Source organism: Spermophilus citellus (assembly GCF_964194105.1).
Source record: "Spermophilus citellus genome assembly, chromosome: 15".
Taxonomy (NCBI): Eukaryota; Metazoa; Chordata; class Mammalia; order Rodentia; family Sciuridae; genus Spermophilus; species Spermophilus citellus.
Window position 1 is genome coordinate 34,521,337 of NC_138195.1, and position 20,581 is coordinate 34,541,917.

At 36.6% G+C, this 20,581-nt stretch overlaps 1 protein-coding gene across 1 annotated transcript in view; it reads right to left on the reverse strand.

Annotated features, from left to right (window-relative positions):
• Nucleotides 1–20,581, reverse strand: part of LOC308634548 (myoregulin) — a 240,215-nt gene that overhangs the window by 14,444 nt on the left and 205,190 nt on the right. The window lies entirely within an intron of this gene.

Here is a 20,581-nt window from a genome sequence, read left to right on the forward strand (position 1 = left end):
TGATGAAGCTGGAGAGTTCAGTGCAGGCTGGGTGCAGGCTGACATCCTCTTCACAGGTCAAACATTCCTCCAGAGGTATTGATGGGTGGATCCACTTATAGAGAATTCCATTTATCATGCAAAAATAAACAAAAATATAAGTCAGGGTTTGGGCTCCTGAATACTTCAGGGCAAACTGGCTGGGTTTGATATGTGAGTATCCATTCCCCCACCAGCCCAGCTTTTCAAGGAACTCTACAACATAAAGAAGGTCAATACTATGAATCACCTTTGTTTTGTCTGAATGACAGTAAAAGTTATTTAATACCATGCTGCTTTTAGTATAGTTTAAGATCTGGTATACTGATGCCATCTACTTTACTCTTCTTGCTATGGATTGCTTTAGCTATTATGGCTCTCTTGTTCTTCCAGATAAATTTCAAAACTTATTTTTTCTATTTCTATGAGGAAAGTCATTGGGATTGGAATTGCATTAAATCTGTATAGTGTTTTTGGTAGTATGGTCTTTTTGACAGTGTTAATTCTGCCTATCCAAGAACAAGGTAGATCTTTCCATCTTCTAAGGTCTTTTCTGTAATTTCTTTAGTGTTCTGTAGTTTTTGTCATAGAGGTCTTTTAGCTCTTTCATAAACCAATGGTATAGAATAGAGGATTCAGAGATAAACCCAAATAACTATAGTTATCTTATATTAGACAAAGGCGCCAAGAACATACATTGGAGAAAAGATAGCCTCTTCAACAAATGGTGCTGGGAAAACTGGAAATCCCTATGCAACATAATGAAATTAAGCCCTTATCTCTTCCCATGCACAAAACTCAACTCAAAGTGGATGAAGGAACCAGGAATTAAATCAGAGACACTGTACTAATAGAAGAAAAAGTAGGCCCTAATCTTCATCATGTCTGATTAGGCACCGACTTCCCCAATAAGACTCCTATAGCACAAGAATTAAAATCAAGAATCAATAAATGAGATGGATTCAACTTTAAAAAAGCTTCTTCACAGCAAAAGAAATAATCAGTGAGGTGAATAGAGAGCCTACATCTTGGGAGCAAGTTTTTACCACATGTATATCAGATAGAACACAAATCTCTAGGATATATAAAGAACTCAAAAATCTTAACACCAAAAAAATGATCCAATTAATAAATGGGCCAATAAATTGAACAGACACTTCTCAGAAGATGATATACAATCAATAAACAAATATATGAAAAAATGTTCAACATCTCTAGCAGTTAGAGAAATTCAAATCAAAACTACTCTAAGATTTCATCTCACTCCAGTCAGAATGGCAGCTATTAAGAATACAAACAACAATAAGGGTTGGCAATGATGTGGGGGGAAAGGCACACTCATACATTGCTGGTGGGACTGTAAATTGGTGCAGTCAATATGGAAAGCAGTATGGAGATTCCTTGGAAAATTGAGAATGGAACTACCATTTGACCCAGCTATCCCTCTCCTCAATCTATACCCAAAGGACTTAAAAACAGCATATTACAGGGACATAGCCACATCAATGCTTATAGCAGCACAATTCACAATAACTAAACTATGGAACCAACCTAGATGCACTTCAGTAGATGAATGGATAACAAAAATATAATACATATATCACATACATGAATGGATAACAATGGATATCACCACATTTTTGTTATCCATTCATATATATAATAGAATACTACTTAGCAATAAAAGAGAATAAAATCATGGTATTTGCAGGTAAATGGATGGAGTAGGAGAATATAATGCTAAGTTAGCCAATCCCAAAAACCAATGCTGAATGTTTTCTCTGATATAAGGATGCTGATTCATAATGGGGTTTGGGGAACATGGGGAGATTAGAAGTATTCTAGATAGAGCAAAGGGGAGGGAGGGTAAAGGAGTGGGCATGGGGGTAGGAAAGATGGTGGAATGAGATGGACATCATTACCCCAAGTGTGTGTATGAAGACATGAATGGTGTGAATATACTTTATGTACAACCAGAGATGAAAAATTGTTCTCTATATGTGTAATATGTATTACAATGCATTCTGCTATCATACATAACAAATTAAAATAAAAACAATTTTTAAACAGTTCCTTAATAGTTGAGGATCTTACTGTCAATTAAGGCACTGCTTTCCTAAAGTACATAGAGAATAAGTCACATTTAAAAAAAAGCACTTGGTTGTTAATTGCTTCACAAGTAAAATCACACTTTTCCTCCTCCCAAGTATATTCTACACTTCCTGTCTCAGTAAGTCAACTCTGGATAGCTGAACTAAATGAATCCTTGTGGTCTTTTCTTTAGGATCAGGAAAACACAAGACTTCTTTTCAAATGAGGCAATAAAATATGAAGATTTCTCAGATTTAAGAAAGAGGCTGAAAATCTGGGTTCCTGTAGAGCCTGATGAAACCACTGCTCTCATTTAGATTCTAATCCAATAGGATTAACAGATTCTGTCCTTGTGGAGAATTAAGAGGAGAAGTACTGAAGTTCTTAAGAGAACTTAGAGAAGACTGACTGTTTCCTGCATCCTACAGTGCTCTACTTTTAGTTCTATTAAACCATTTGGTTTAACAGTCAAGACCAAAGGTATGACAATCCCCTTAGAGAAGGAGCTTAGGTATCCAAAAAGTGCGTCCACACCAATGTGGCCAATTACAACAATTTTTATATTAGTTCATTAGTACTGACCTAAGGCCAGTGCAACAAGAAATTAGAAGCTGCTACCAAAGTCTGAAATTGGTCAAGAGGATCCTGAGCTTATTTTGGAACCACACCATCAGGCTGACCTCATTCTATATATTCCCTTGATTTATATGCCCAGCAATGCTGCTCAAATTGGGGCCCTCCATTGTACACAATGAAAGATTTCACAATGAGTCACAAATACCTCGTAGAGAGAAAAGCCATCAAAAATTACCCAAAGTTTAAATCTTATATTTCCACAAAGAAATTGAAAATCCATACAGGAAAACAAAACAAAACAAAACAAAACAACCCTAATGTCCCTAATCTAGTTCTTCAGCTCGGACATACTCATTGGTGTCTTACTATGATACTTGGATAAATGTAGATTATTTTTCTCTAGCTGCATGATTCAATCCTTACCGCCCCCTCCCTTACCAGTGCTAGGAATTGAATCCAGGTCCTTGAACATGCTAAGAGAAGCACTCTGCCATGGAGTTTCATCTCCAGCCCTACCCCAGTAGTCCCCCAAGTACCATAAGGTGATCCGAAGCATAATGACAGCAACATCACATACCCACTAAAAATTAGTAGCCTTTCTTAAGCAAATGGCAGCCCCCACCATGTCAACCCTATTATCCATAGATATGTGTAGATGGGATCAAAAAGAGAACATTTTCTTAGCTTCAACTCTAACATGATGTCAATTATTTGAAACCAGTTGCCTATAACTCACTCACAACTCCTAAACTCATAAACTTTTCCATGTTTGGAGCCACTTTTTGCCATTTCTCATTTTGTACATTGGTATATAAAATACTCCTGCTTTCTTGCAAAAATTAGAATTTTCTATGTTGACATCTGTAGTATTCTTTCCCAAGACTTATTTCTTTATTTCCATCCTTAAAATCTCCTGATACCCATCCCTTTCATTTTTGAAAGCTTTACTATGAAAAATCTTAAGCAGCCCTGGTGTGGTGGTGAACATTTGTAATTGCAGCAACTTGGGAGGTTGAAGAAGGAGAGTGACAAGTTCAAAGTCAGCCTTGGCAACTTAGGAGAAACTGTTTTAAAATCAAAGTAACAGGGGGGCTAAGGATATAGCTCAGTGGTAGAGAAACCCTGGGTTCAATCCCTGGCACCACCACCAAAAAAATACAACACAACACAACACAACAAAACAAAAAACCCCGACAAAAAGAAAAGGAACTTTTAAGCATATACAAAATTACAGAATAGTATAATCAGGTTTAGGCAATTGATATATTGCCCACCTTGTCTCCTCTATCCCCACCACCACTACTCCATCCTCCTCATGAGTTATTTTAAAGCAAACAGAAAATATTATATCATTGCCTCCTTATTATACTGATGAACCTTTAAAAGGTACAGGTCTTTAATATTACTATTTTTACTAAAAAAGATAAGAAACTGACAAATGTATCTTAAGTATCAATAAAAAGTAGAAAAAAATAACATGAAATAGAGACATTTGGGAGCTCTCATAAATCATGCAAAATCTGATTCATCTCAAACCTGTATCTTTTGTTGCTTGAGGTTCTGCCCTTCTCCAGAGTACTCTGGTACTTCCCAGGCAACCTTGTTAACTCCCTGATAGCTCTACTGAGTAAGGAGAAATTTTCCCCAGGGACAACATCTGCCTAAAACCCTGGAGAAAAGTATCATGAGAAGCCTGGAATCTTCCCCATATGTAGGACTGAGCTTCCCCAACAGCTTCTAGGTTCCTGTTGCTTCTCATGGATCTGCAGACTAGGATCTCAGAAAAATTCCCATTGCCTAAGATAAAAACCCTTTAAAAAAGTAAATAATCACAATACCATCATTATAGCTAGAAATGAAATTGATAATATTCTTTAATGTTCAATATTTGGGGAGTGTTCATTCTCTCTCTGGTCCAGATGTCTTTGGCCTTGCAAGTGCTGAATTGAACATAGACAGGCTTCTTTGCTCCGAGAGCAGACTTCCCCTGCACAGATACACATGCAAATAAGTCAGATACATCTTCAAAAGTTCACAGGCTTCTCTTCACTCCCATCTGAATCAAATTACTGCCCCTTGCTCTTTCTTCCTATATTCCCAACAGCTTCTGAGGGATTTCATGGTAGCTGCCAAGGGTCATTGCCTGAAATTACTTAAGTCTGTCAGGCTGTCTCGCCATGGACACACCCACCTTGTTCCCACATTTCTTTTCCCCATTAAGTGGCCAAGAACACGTGTTCTGGAACCAGACTGTTTGGCCTTGTCACTTACCACATGATTCCAACAAGTTAGTTAAACTTCATAAAATGCAGTTTATAGACAAAGAGAAATGGGATGAAGGGCAGCCAACTTAATCTAGACTGCCTAAGAACAAGGAAAGCTGAGAGAAAAGTGATCACCCAGAGGAGCTCCTCAGGTCCCCTTGTGATGCCCCTGCTTCTGTGCAATGAACCCCTGGCCTCTCATCCTAGTCTATTTAGGATGATGGAAAGAGAAGCTAAAGGCAGGGTAGGATAGAAAACAGTGCAAAAAGCATGCTGTCTCAGACATGCACATATTCAAATTCCCAAGGGGAGTGTGCCCATTTCCAGCCCACAACATTGCACTTGGCACAAGACCCTTCCCACAAGAGCAACTGCCTCAGCTATCTTGAGAGTCCCAAGGGAGACTCACACCATCTCTTGTCCTCCACCATGTCCTGATCCAAGCGCTGAGTCTGAAGCTATGCATAGGGTTTGAGTTTCTCAAAATAAATCTCTTCCCCACTGTTACTGCCACATTTGAAATGGGACCTGCAAGCATCACAGACCTTGATAAAGGAGCCTCCACTGACCTCTCAGGCCCAGAGATGTGCTAGAAACTGACTCAGAAAGGCCCAGGAGAGCCAATTGCTAAATTTCCAGGAATTTTGTGAGCTGATAGTTAAACATAGACACTTAAATTACATAGAATTTTAATTAAAAAGATTAAAAACCAAGGTAATAAATACTCAAAGCATCTCGCTTTCTAATTATCTTGCTTTTATTGTGCTCTTAAGGTAATTTATATTTAATATATATGGAAGAAAAACTATATAATGGTGTGCTACTGCCCAACTCAGTTATGGTGGAAAGAATTTACACCACAAAAATTGACAAGCAATACCAATCAGGGCCATTCTCTCAGAAAGCAGGACTTTTAAACACCTGTCATCACCCCCGTCTGATTCGTCTCTATACACAGGAGCACATCCTCAACTCAGCCTGCTGAGTATCCAGTTTGCGATGTTAGGGACAAATTGGATGATAGCACAGAGAAGAGACTCCAGGAACATTTCAATCCTGTCTCAATCTGGCTGGGGTTGTGGCTCAGTGGTGGAGCACTTGCCTCACATGTATGAGGCAATGGATTCGATCCTCAGCACTACATAAAAATAAATAAATAAAATGAAGGTATTTTGTCTATCTACCACTAAAAATATTTATTTAAAAATTGTTTGATTTTCCAAGCCTTTTATGTACCTATATTTTACTTTCCTTTTATTAGCTGGACTTGTGCTAGGAACTTCCAGCACAGGACTCTCTCCTAACTGGCCTTCCAATTTCCATGTCTCTTCCCCAAACATACACACTAGATCTGGCAGGTCCTAGAGCAAATGCAGCCATGACAGTCAGGCCATAATTCAAATCACTGCTCCTTTACAATCATAAGTGAAGTATAAGTATTCTAGGAGATAGGATCAGAGTAGAGGGAGTTTAAGTGAACAGAGTTGATTGGTTAACAACGTCGGCAGCGTGAGCTTAATTCCAGTGGTTAGCCCCAAGGAATCACATAGAACACACTTCAGAATTGCTCCACTAGAGGATCAGGCTTCTGGGACTTGGCTCCATCAACTCCTTGAACAACCTGTTTGAGGTTATCTGCAGGGAGAATGAGCCTCCACATTCGTTCTTCCAGATTGTGCTTAGTGTCTTCTGCATAAGCCTGAGGCACCAAAGCCATGACAAGTGCCCACCCCATGCTTGATGAGGAGTGCCAACAAGGTTCAAGGGTATCCATGGTGAAATAAGGTGGGCCTCAGGGATGTTACATGATTCCTCAAGATCTGCTACAGATGCCTGGGGACCAAATATCTCATCAGCATTTTGTTTAGCCTAAAGTATTCAAGATAATTTTAAATATTTCTAATTTAAAATGAGGAATATTTTCTTTCTTTCTTTATTTCTTTTTTATTTTGAAAAAAATCAAATTTATAATATTTCCTAAAAAAATAAAATGGCAGCAGGGCCACATTACACTCTCCACTGGGGCTGAGTAGTAATTACACCTAGAAAAGCAGAGAGACATCTGTTCATCTTCAAGACTATTCTGCCTAACAATTATTATAGGATGAGTCATGGGCACTTTTGAGTTTATGATTCCCTTGCATAGGATATTTGGGGAATGAGGAATTAGCATCTGCATATTAGAGAAAACATTTGGCCTTTGGTTTTGTGGGATTGGCTTATTTGGCTTAGCATGACATTCTCCAGCTCCAACCATTTACTGGCAAATGTCATAAGTTCACTCTTCTTTAAAGCTGAGTAATATTCCATTAAGTATATTTATTTCTATCTTATAGATGGGGAAACTGAAGTTCCGAAGACTGGACTTAGAACAGACTTGAACTTGCAAGATGCTTTCCACTGTACAGCTGCCTGACACCTTCAGACTTTATGCCCAAGGTTATAGTGACCAATTGGGGTAGGATATACTTGAGGTTAGTGTTCTTCCCAGAACGGACAAAGCTTTCTGGGTGTGCAGAAGAGTAGGGCAACAAACAAACAAAAAACTAAAATAAAAAATAAAAAATTAGGTCAATTATGCTTAATTTGAATTTAAGAAGTTGCCTTGTAATATGGCTCGGGAATATTTCCAGAATAGAAACCAAAATCCACAAAGGACTTAAAACAATTTTTTTTATTTAATGTCAGGTATTGTATTTCTTATTGCTGAAATTCAATTTAGGGCTCTAATATTCTCTATTTTTTCCCTCATTTTAATAACCGTTATAACATCATTATCTACTTATTCTATCTCTGTTTCACTTCTAAGTCTGTTTTTTTCCCTTTTTAAAAGATTAATCACTAAAATATCCTGCTGGGTAATTGGTAATCTTAAAATTGCATTAAATTATTATAGGTTGAGCATCCCCATTATGCAAATTTGAAATCTGAGATGCTTCAAATTCCAAAACATTTAGAGTGACACATCATGGCACAAGTAGAAAGTCCCATTTTGCTTCATGTACAAAATTATTAAAAACATTGTATAAAATTACCATAAGGCTATATGTATTAGGTATATAAGAATTATAAATGAATTCTATATTTAGACTTGGATCCTGTGTCAAGATGTTTCATCATATATACACAAATATTCTAAAATCTGAATAAATTGGAAACCTGAAATACTTTTGGTTACATGCATTTTAGATAAGGAATACTCAAGCTGTAGTTGTGTTGCAGAAAATAAGATTTCTGGGAAAATACCTAAATATATTTATTTCTACAGCATATCAATGCAATGTAAAAAGAAGTTTAAATCTTTTAAGCCTGTATTAGACATTAGTGATGGAAAAATTGCATTTTCACATTTTTTTAAATTAAAAATCTATGGGTTAGGGCTGTAGCTCAGTGGTACAGCACTTGCCTAACATGTGTGAGGCACTGGGTTCAATGCTCAGCACCACATAAAAATAAACAAATAAAATAAAGATATTATGTCTATCTACAACTAAAATTTTTTTTAAAATTTTTAAAATTAGGGCTGAGGTTGTGGCTCAGTGGTGAAGCACTTGCCTCGCATGTATGGGGCACTGGGTTTGATCTCAGCACCATATAAAAATAAATAAATAAGAGGTATTGTGTCCATCTACATCTAAAAAAATTAAAAGATTTTTTAAAAATTAAAAACCTATGCATTAAAACAAGTTTCCAGATTTACTTAGAATTTTACACAAAAATAAAAGATGTTCTAAACCAACTATTTTAATTATAAAAGTCATGTGAACACATACTCTTTTAAAAGTTATCAAAAGAGCAACTCAAGAGGCTGAGGCAGGAGGATAGCAAGTTTGAGACCAGCCTCAGCTAATTCAGCAAAACCCTTTCTCAAAAACTAAAAAGTGATGGAGATATAGCTCTATGGTAGAGTGCCCCTGAGTTCAATCTCCAATATCAAAAAAAAATAGAAGAAGAAGAAAGAGAAAAACACGCATGTGCCTTAAATTTTAGTTATTTATTTGCTGCTAAAGTCCTTTAGAATGTTTTTTTTAAAACTAGTGCCTCCCACATGGTAGGCAAGTACTTTACTACTAAGCTCTACCCTCAACCCTGTTAAAGTACTTTTAATCCTGTTTTCTTCAAACTATACTTGTGAGAATAGTTATCCACCTCATATAGAAAACTGAAGCTGGTGAATGAGGTCAAGACTTGGGTTATTTCCTGGTCAATATTTTCACCAAATTACAATTAAAACAGAGCTGCCAAGGGCAAATAGCTGTCTTGTCATTTGGTCATTTCATTTGACCTCATGCCTGACCAAATTAAAAACTCATTGCATTAATAGTAAAAATGGAATCTTGCTTAAGCCACACTGAGCCAAGACTTACACAAGTTGAATTTACTCTTATACAGAAAAGGGTCTAGATTTAAATGGTTTCCACTCACAAGAGAGTATCACAAATAAGTTGTTGAAACTTATTCCTAAGAGAGAAGCCTGCTAAGTATTGTGCATTTTCTTTCCATTACGTGAATTGTAATTGATATGGGCGTACAAAAGGCAACTGACAAACCACACTCCCTCCACAAAATGCATGTAGATATCATTCCAAATATTAATTCTATGTTTGTTCTTGAATGAATGGATGTGGGAGTAGTCCATGTTTTATTGTTTAAAGGATTGAACCATATTTTCAAACTAATTTTCTCATTTTGCCAAGGCATATGTATACCATGTTATTTTACAGCCTAAAAGAGTATAAGTAACTGGCCCAGGGCAAGAACTGGTATTCAAACCCAGAATTGATTTTTCCCCCACATTTTTTATTGGTGCATTATAGCTGTACATAATGGTGGGATTTGTTAAATATCTGTGTATTCACGCAATATAACAATATAATTTGGCCAATATCACTCCATAGCACTTTACTCGTGCCCACCTCCCTGCATCCTCTGGTCTCTTTCCTCTATTCTACTCATCTTCCTTGGAATTTCATGAGATTTTGCCCACTTCTTCCTTTTTCCTTTCTAGCTTCCATATAAGAGAGAAAAATATGACCTGTAACCTTCTGAGTTTGGCTCATTTTGCTTAATAATTTTCTCAAATTCCATCCATTTTTTTTGAATTACAAAATTTCATTTTTCTTTTTTTTAGAGAGAGAGAGAGAGAGAGAGAGAGAGAGAGAATTTTTAATATTTATTTTTTAGTTTTCTGCGGACACAACATCTTTGTTTGTATGTGGTGCTGAGGATCGAACCCGGGCCACATGCATGCCAGGCGAGTGCGCTACCGCATGAGCCACATCCCCAGCCCAATTTCATTTTTCTTTATGGCTGAATAAACTCTATTGTATTTATTTATTCATTTATTTATTTATTTTTAATTTATATATGACAGTGGAATGCGTATATAGAGCATAATTTTTCATATCTCTGGTTGTATGCATAGTATATTCACACCAATTCGTGTCTTCATACATGTACTTTGGATAATAATGATCATCACATTCCACCATCATTAATAACCCCATGCCCCCTCCCTTCCCCTCCAACCTGTCTGCCCTATCTAGAGTTCTCTATTGTTTTTATATACACATTTTGTTTATCCATTCATCCACTGATGGGCACTAGTTGGTTCCATAATTTGGCTATAGTGAATTATACTGCCATAAACATAGGCATACATGTATCACTGTAGTATAATGACTTTAATTCTTTAGGATAAAAACTAAGGAGTGGTGTATGTATACGTGGGTCATATGGTGGTTACATGTCTTCCTTTGAAGGGGCCTCCAGATTAATATCCATAGTGATTGTACTAATAATCCCACCAACCATGTAAATGTGTCCCTTTGTCTTCACATATTCTCTAGCATTTATTATTTTTTATATTCTGGATGATTGCCATTCTGTTTATTATAAGATGAAATCTCAGTACAGTTTTGATTTGCATTTCCCTAGTGGCTAATAATACTGAACATTTTTTCATATATTTGTTGAACATTTGTATTTTTTTCTTTTCATGAGTGTCCGTAAAATTCATTTGTTAATTGGGTTATTTGGATTTTTGGTATTACATTTTTCGAGTGTTAATATGTTCTAGATATTAATCCTCTGTCAAAATAGTAGCTAGCAAAGATTTCTCCCATTCTCTAGCTTCTCTCTTCACATTCTTGTTTCATTTGCTGTGCAGAAGATTTTTAATTTGATGCAATCCCATTTACTAACTCTTGGCATTATTTTCTGAGATTTAGGGGTTATAGTAAGAAAGTTATTGCCTGTGCCTATATGTTGGAGTATTGAACTTACACTTTCTTCTAGGAGTCTTTGATCCATTTTGAGTTGATTTTTGTGGGGGGTAAAAGATAAGGGTTTAGCATCATTCCTCTATACATGGATAACTACTTTTCTTAACAGCATTTATTTAAAAAGACTCTTTTCTCCAATGTATGTTTTTGGCAACTTTGTCAAAGATCAGATGAACAAGATGGGTGTGTTTGTCTTTGTATCTTCTATTCCACACCATTGGTCTATTGTGTCTGTTTTACGCCAGTCTCATGTGGTTTTTGTTACTATAGCTCTATAGCATAATTAGAAGTCAGGTATTGTGATCCCTCCAGTATTGCTTTTTTTGACTTAGAATTGCTTTGGCTGTTCTGGGTCTTTTATTCTTCCAAATGAATTTTAGGACTATTTTACCTAGTTTTGTGAAGAATGTCATTGGTATTTTGATGGGGATTGTATTGAATATGTACATTGCTTTTGGGAGTATGACCATTTTGATAAAATTAATTATACCTATCCATGAACATAGGAGGTCTTTCCATCTTCCTGTGTCTTTTTCAATTTCTTTCTCCAAGGTTTTTATTGTATAGGTCTTTCTCCTCCTTGGTTAGATTTATTCCTAGGTGTTTCATTTGTTTAAGGCTATTGTGAATAGGATATTTTTCCTGATTTCTTTCTCAACAGAATCATTGTTGGTAAATAGGAAAGGTATTGATCATTTTATGTTGATTTTATATGTTTTCCCCATTTACTATGGGGTTGCCTTTGGATTTTTTTGTACATTGCCTTTATCATGTTGAAGTGGGTTCCTTCTATCCCTACTTTCTTGAAACAGTGTTTTTATCATGAATGAGTGCTGAATTTGTTAAAGGTTTTCTCTTCTATTTAGACAAGTGATTTTTTTCTTAATTACATTTGTGTGCTAAATTACAATTATTAATTTGTGTATGTTAAACTATTCTTGCATCCCTTGGATAAAACCCACTTGGGCATGATGTGCCATCTTCTTCACATGTTAAATGTGATTTGCTAATATTTTATTAACAATTTTTGCATCTAAATTCATCAGGAATATTGGTCTATAGTTTTCTTTCTGTCCTTATCTGGTTTTAGTAGGAATGAGATAATGGTTTCATAGAATGAATTTGAAAGTGTTCCATCCATTTTTATTTTATGTAATAATTTGAGGAATATTGGAATTAATTCTTATTTAAAGGTATGGCAGAAATCAGCTGAGAATCCATCTGGTCCTGGGCTTTTCTTTATTGGAAAGGTGCTTCTATCTCATTGCCAGTTGTTTGTTTGTTTGTTTGTTTCAGGTTTTCTATGTCCTCTTGATTCAATTTTGGCAGGTATTATGTATTTAGAAATGTATCCATTTCTTCTAGGCTTTCCAATTCTTATCACAGTATAAATTGTCAAAATAGTCCCTAATGACCCACTGGATTTCTGTAATATCTGTGATGACTTCTCCTTTTCATATCTAATTTTATGAATTTGGGGTTTCTCTCTTTTAATTTTTTTTTATTTTGGCTAAGGGCTTATCAATCTTGCTTGTCTTTCTAAAGAACCAATACTTTGTTTCACTGTTCCTTTGTGGGTTTTCATTCTTAATTTTATTGATTTTTGACTCTGATCTTAAGTTTGCTCTTGCTTTTGAAGCACCTTGAGATGCATCATCAGGAGGTTTATTTGAGATCTTTCTGGGTTTTTTTGTTTGTTTGTTTGTTTTTGTAGCCACTCATAGCTGTAAGCTTTCCTCTTAGAACTGCCTTGTAGTGTCACAGAGGTTCTGGTATGTTGTATTACTATTCCTGTTTTGATTTAAATTTCTCCCTTGGTTTCTTCTATCACCCATTTGTCATTCAAAAGTATATTGTTCAATCTCCATGTGTTATAGAATGAAATTGTGTCTTGATTTCTAATTTCTTTCCATTATGATCTGATAAGATGCAAGGAAGTATATTAATTTTTTTTATTTTCTAAGAGTTTGTGGCCTAATATATGGTCTATTTTGGAGAAGGAAGTACTGAGAAGAAAGTGTATTCAACTTTTGTTGGATGAAATATTCTATAGATGTCTGTTAAGTCCATTTGATGTATAACATTTTTCTAGTCCAAAAGGCTTTTATTTAGTTTATGACCTATCTATTGGTGAGAGAAGTGTGTTGAAGTCACCCAGTATTATTGTGCAGGGGTCTGTGGCTTCAATTTAAGTAATATCTCTTTTATGTGAATAGTTGTACCCACATTTGGGGCATAAATATTTATTGTTGTTGTATCTTCTTGTTGCCTTGTTCCTTTTACCAATATGAAGTGACCTTTCTTTATTCTGGTTAATTTTGGTTTGAAATCTTCTTTGTTGAGTGTGAAAGTAGATACTTCTGCTTGTTTTCATTTCCATCCTTTCACTTTCAACCTTTGACTATCTCTAGCAGTAAGGTGAGTCTCATGCAAACAATGTATAGTTGAATATTTGCTTTTAATCCATTTTGCTAGCCCATGTCATTTAATTGAAGCATCAAGACCATTTACATTCAATGTTATTATAGAAAAGTGTTCATTAATTCCTGCCATTTTGATTTATTTCTAATGTTTAATTTTTTTCTGTTTCTCATTTGCTTAGCTACTCCTTCAATGAGACTTGTTCATTTGTGAGCTCTGGGGTCTGTTTTTTATTTCTTCTTTGTGGAGTGTTTCTTTAAGCAAGTTCTGTACTGACACCTTAGTAGTGAGAAATTATTTGGGTTTCTGCTTATCTTGGAAGGGTTTTACTTCTTCTTTGATTTTGAAGGATGACTTTACTGGATATAGCAATCTTGGTTGGCAGTTATTTTCTTTCAGGACTTGTAACACATCATTCCAAGGCTTCCTGATGTTGTGCTGAGTTTGTGTTGAAAAATGAGAAGTAATTCTGATTGGCTTGCCTCTACATGTGAGCAGACATCTTTCTCTTGAGGCTTTTAAAATTCTATCATTTTTCTGTAGGTTAGGCAATTTAAATATAAGTGTGTCATGGACAGGTTCTTTTATGATCTTGTCTGTTTGGGTTTCTGAATGCACCCTGTATCTGAATGTCCATCTCATTCTCAAGGTTTGGAAATTTTCTGTTGTTACTTCCCTGAAGAGGTTATTTATTCCATTAGCCTTCATTTTATAATCCTTCCAATGATTCTTACATTTGGTTTCTTAATGTTGCTCAGTTGAAATGAATTTCTCTTTCCTATTGTGGCACAGCCTTCTCTTGCCAAAGTGTTCTAAAGTGATCTGGAATGATACATCCTGGTAGGTGTGGTTTTCACAAATTTTGTGTTAATTTTGTTTTTTATGCAGCAGTGGGTGTCCATCAATGGGCTCTGAGGGCTCACCTATAGACATTCCTACTTGGGGTCTGGTTGTTAATGTGGGTTTGTGTGTCTTATATTCCTTGAATTAAAGTGTAGCTGAAGTTTGAATGTTGTTGATTTTGTGTGGAGTAAGGAGTAATGTCTTTTGGCTGAGTTTAGTTAAGCAGCAGAATCTCTATCCTGTGAATTCTAGTGTCTCTGTAGGTTCCCAGGACTTCACATAATAGGGGGAAATAAACAGCAAGAACTGATGCAAACAATATACAGCCTTAAAATAAACACCCAGTTCCTACTGTGATATCTACAACACTTGTTACCACAAAAATACAGGAACTGTGGGGTCAGCAATTGCCAATAGCAAAAACAATAAATAACCACGAACTAGTTCTGGCATTAAAGCAAACAGAAGGTGTTAACTGTGTCATCCACAGCACTAATATTTGCAACAGCATGAATTTTGGGGACAGGAATTATAGAAACCAATTTGTTCTAAAGGATGGCAAAAGTGCAGTATGTTAAGAGAAAAGAAAATGATACAGGAAGGTAGAAGAAAATTTTCAATGTTCAAAAAGTGAACACAGAGAATGTAGAAGAGATGTGACAGATGATAGGCTTAAGGAAGGATGAAAAATAGAGGAAAAAGTCAAGAAAGAGAGAAAGTATAAGAGAATTTGGCTGTGAGTGGGAGAAGAGAGAGAAAGAGAAACAAATAGGAACAAAAGCATAACAAAAATAAAGAAACCCCAAACCCTAACTCTCAAAAGAAAAATAACTACATTAAAAGTGAGAAAAAAGAAAACAAATATGTATATGTATATAAGCCCATGAACTAATCAGCACAGCAAAAACCCCTAGCAAAAAAAAAAATGACAAAAAAATTAATGGAGAAAAGGTTCATAATGAAAAACGAAGGCATACTCTCCACTGAGTCAGTCATAGTCAATGAGAATGCCCAACTGTCCTTCTTAGTGTTTCTTCTTTGGCTACAGAGAGAGAGAGAGAGAGAGAGAGAGAGAGAGAGAGAGAGAGAGAGAGAGATAGATCAAGGATGGAGGGTTGTTAACCTTTTCCTCTTTTTGTGTAGCTTGCTGAGCTGACTGTTGGAATAGCCTAAAACTGGAGATGGTTGAAAGAACTCTCAGCTTTCCTTCTTACCAGTATAAGCTAGATGGGATGGGAAGAACTGTTGGTTGGAGTTTTGTTGGCACAGACTAGACTGACGAACTCCCAGGTTGGAGCTGCTATAGAGTTCTATAAGGAGAGTTTCAGCTGTTGGAGTTTAGGTCTAATAAGACCTTAGGATCTTTGTTTGGTAGTGTCTTCTTGAGAGAGAATAGGTACCACTAGGGCCTGCAGGTGCGAGTCTACTGGGAGTCTTGATCTCAGGAGCCTCCCAATAATCCTTTTCATAGGGCTGTATGGACAGCAGGCTGTGCCCTGCTCTGAACTACTCTTTGATATACAGAACAGCTGTTATCAGGCATACCTAAACCTGAGCTACTTCATTTTGTGAAATAGTAATTTGCCATAACTGTTCCATTTTGAGCACAAGTACCAAGGTGAAATAACTCCACACATTGTTTGTGCAAGTAAACACCCATCATCTGCCTGGCACCACTATAAGGCAGAAATTGATTTTTTAAAAAAACTTACATGTGCCAACTTATCAAACTAAATCAAGGAATACCTAGATATGTAGACATCCCCAATCATATCAGGAACACTATACATGAGAACTTATCAACCCCACCAAATGAGAACCCTTCACTTCAGTCCTCTAAGACTGAATGCAGTAGTACCTTGACCCTGTTACCTACTCACTCATTCATCACAGGTCTTGTCCAGAAAAAAAGAAATGCCACTACAATGAGCCACCAATCTTCTGTCTCTATTGGGCTTCAGCCAAGTACAGTTTCTCTGCGTATCATGACCACACACTGCCCACTCCAAGCTGACACACCTCAAACGGACACTCTGAAACTGAAACTGCCATCTGTCCTTCTGTTCGTTTGGACCCTCTGCTTGGACAATTCTGTGAGTTATTTATACATCATTCTGTAAAGTACATGGGACTTGAGTATTTACATATTAGAAATTAAGACTGGAATAAAAGATTTTGTGTTTTCCCAGTTTATGACTACCAAGCGACTCGGAAGTATTCAGTAAACTACCACTGATAAAGTGGTGTAACCTGTGAATTTATCATTATTCAATAAATTTTGACATCATGGAAAGACACAAATGTGTTTTGTCTATGTTAATGACATAGCAGGCTCACAACAGGCAGAGGAGTCATTTCTCCACCCACTCCGCTGCCCTCGAACACGGCTTTCCTGGGCTTAGTCCCTGCATGTATTCATACCTGCCTGTTGGATTCCTGAACCCCTTTCAGCTGGTCACTTGAGCTGCCAGACTCAAAGGGAGAAGCAAAATGGGCTACCCTTCACTTTTTTCCAACTTGAATCCCCCTGGGTAAAATATTTTCTGTGCCTGTTTCACTCATATTCTGCTAGGTACATCCTAGGTCATGTGTTAGGTGCTCATGAGGACAGTGTGGCAGTGTTTGCTATGACCTTCCAGCTCTCGTGACAGCAGCCACAGTGAAACCACCTTCAGATGGCTCCTACCTCAGCTCTACATGACCAGTTGAGAAACAGAGTACTTTTCATACACCAGTGCACAGTGCAGCCTCTGGATCAGCTAAGTTCAGGCTGTTCTGATGTACAGGTTTTTCTGTATCAAACCTGTTCATCACATTTCTCTGTGTTTTCCCGCCCCTCTGTAGTGATCACAACCAGCTTGGATCCAATGTACTCTTTCTTCTTTGTTCATTGCACCTGAATTTCTGAGACTACAAGATTCTCTGACTGTCCAACACTGAATTTTGTGAAATTCTTCTTTCACCTACTTCACTGAGAAGCAGTACTCCTGTGCTCCTTGAATCCTGAGCCCTGAAACAACTAGAAATGCAGGCTGCTTCTAATCTTTCATCATGAATCTCCCCAGAATAGATTCTTAACCAAACTTTCTGCAAAGTAGAAAGAGAAAACCATATGATGGGATTTCAACTTTTAGGAATAAGCTCACTAATAATAATCCACTTGTAATATCCAAAGCCTGATTGTATGCAGTCGTGTGTCACTAAATGACAGGATGACATTCTGAGAAGTTCACTGATAAGCAATGTTATTGTGGGAACATCAGAGAGTGTACTTACACACTATCACTGCATGTGGCCTCCTAATGCAATACAGAGACACTAAACACAAGATGCATGAGGCTGCTACCCACGTAATGTGGCATATTATTTCATTGTAGGCTTTTGCAAGTAATTCATTTTCTTAAAAAATGATAAATACCTAATGCAGTAATGGTCATTTATAATGTATTGTGCACTGTTCATTCTCATATGTGCTACAACTGTGTATGACTAGTAGCACAGGTTTGTTTACACCAGTATCACCACATACACATGAGTAATGCACAGCATGACAAATGACAGCTGCAATGTCACTAGGCAATGGGAATTTTTCAGCTCCACTGTAGTCTTGAGAGACCACTATTGCATAGGCAATTCCTTATTGACTGAAACATTGCATGGCATGTGACTATATATGTCTGTTTATATGTAACATTTTGAGAGTTGGCTGTCCTTTCCATTTCATAATCTCCTACATTTACTGTTTTAAAGAAATATAACACAGCACAGCACACAAATCATAAGTGCACAGCTCAATGAATTTTCGAAACTCAACAGGTGCAGGTAGCCAGCACTTTTATTAAACCATACCAGTCCCTTTCAGCCTATCTTAGCCTAAGTTTACTTTCCAAGGCAGCATTTAGAATTTAGAATCTAAGTTGGATATCTGCCAGAAGAAATAGTAAAATAATGTTTATTTTCCAACCTAAAGAACAGAAAAAAAGGGATAAGCCTGAGGCTTGAGAGGTACATTTTAAAAGATTATCTTTATTTAGGTTTCTGATTCAACACACGTATCAAAGACTAATAAACATAAAGTAAATAAGACATTAACTGGAAGTCTTACATCTTTCTAAACTCCGTCCAAGAAGTCAAGATTGCCACTATTACCAGAATCCCAATGTAATCAAATTGTAGACAAGCCGCCTCAAGCATCATGGTATGTGCATGGATATGGAGAGGGAAAAGGCATGCCAGCTGGCTCTCTTCTTTCCCCTGTTGACCTCTTCCCTTTTGACAGTCCACTTTTGTTTTTTAAAGCTAAGTTCTAAATAAAGACCAAAGATAATTCAAGGTCAATCTGACCACATTCTTTTTCAGAGGAATGTATTATTCTTAACATGTTGTGTTTTCAACTTTGTTTTTGCCAGGATGAAATTCAGACTGAGATGTACGGAACAATCTAGATGACAGTGCAGACTAAGTCAAATAGTAAAGTTGAGCAGTAGCCTGAGTTAAGGCATGAATGCACACACGCAGTCCTGCACACACAGCACCGTGCTATCCTGAGCACAGGTTCCTTCCTACCAAGAGGCAATCTAGGCATAGCAGTTAATCTCAACTGCTGAGATTCTGAAAAATGCACCCCAAAACTTTATGCTAACATGTTTTATCAAACACACACAGAGAAAAAAGAGAGAGGAGAAAAAGTGAAACTAAAAATCAAAAACCCTAAAACCCCTTAATCTCTCTCACAATGGCTCTTGAGCAAGGAATTCATGTAGCAGTGTCAATGGCTGGCTCTTTAATAATTTGGAAATAAAAATTTGTTTTATTATGCATTTCTTAGGTAGTCATGACTACAAAGTTTTCAGTGTAGGTTACCTACGAAACAAGAACTAAACAGAAGATCCAGTAACAAAGAAATATTTCTTTTGTACTGATAAATACTAAGCTCTCAAAGCACAAGTAACTACGTTTTTTCTTGCCTTGTGGGGAAAGCAAGGCTCTGTGCAAGGAGAGTTCATATCTAACTAACAAAGGGTGATGATGCACATTTTTTTCCCTACAATTGAACAGTTAACAATTCACATTATAGGTTATTTCTGGTTGAATCAGTTAGAAGCCAGTTACAAGCCACAGCAGCACATGGTGTCAAAGCCACATTCTGGTCACATTTATTCCATAGTTGCTACTCAGAATCTCACTTGGATTACAGATGTGCACCACCACTCCTGGCCTATTAACTCTTAAAAATACCTTCAAAGGGAAAAATGGAAGTTTCTACTGTATAATATTAAATATCGACAACATAATGGTTCTTATTTTTAGGAGTGTGTTCAATAATGAGTTAGGCATGATAGATGTCAGAAAACATGAACTCTTTTTTTTTTCTTTCCACATATTTTTATTGGTATATTCTAGTCATACATAATGATGGGATTTTTGTTACATGTTCATACATGCACAAAATATAACAATATAATTTGGCCAATATCACACCCCAACACTCCCCACCCCACTCCCCCCTCCTTGGTCCCTTTCCTCTGCAGATCTCCCTTTTATTTTCATGATATCCCTGAACCCCTCACCTTTCTTTTCCTTTTTATTTATAGCTTCCACATATGAGAGAAAACATACAATCCTTGACCACCCAAGCTTAGCTTATTTCACTTAACATAATGGTCTCGAGTTCCATCCATTTTCCTGCAAATGACATAATTTCATGTTTCTTTGTGACTGAATAACACTCCATTGTGTATGTGTACCACATTTTCTTTATCCACTCATCTGCTGATGGACACACACCTAGGTTGACTTCATAGTTCTTTTGAATTGTGCTGCTTTAAACAAGGGTATGTATGTATCACAGTCATAAAATGACTTTAGTTCTTCAGTATAAATAATGAGGAGTGGTATAACTTGGTCATATGGTGGTTCCATGCCTAGTTTTTTGAGGCGCCTAGATATTGATTTCCATACTGGTTGTACTACAAAACATGAACTCTTAAAAATTCCTGATAAATTAATATTCAGTTCTCTAATTATATCTAACAAATACACATTCTCATGATACATATTCTCTAGTAAGCTATTTTCATCCAC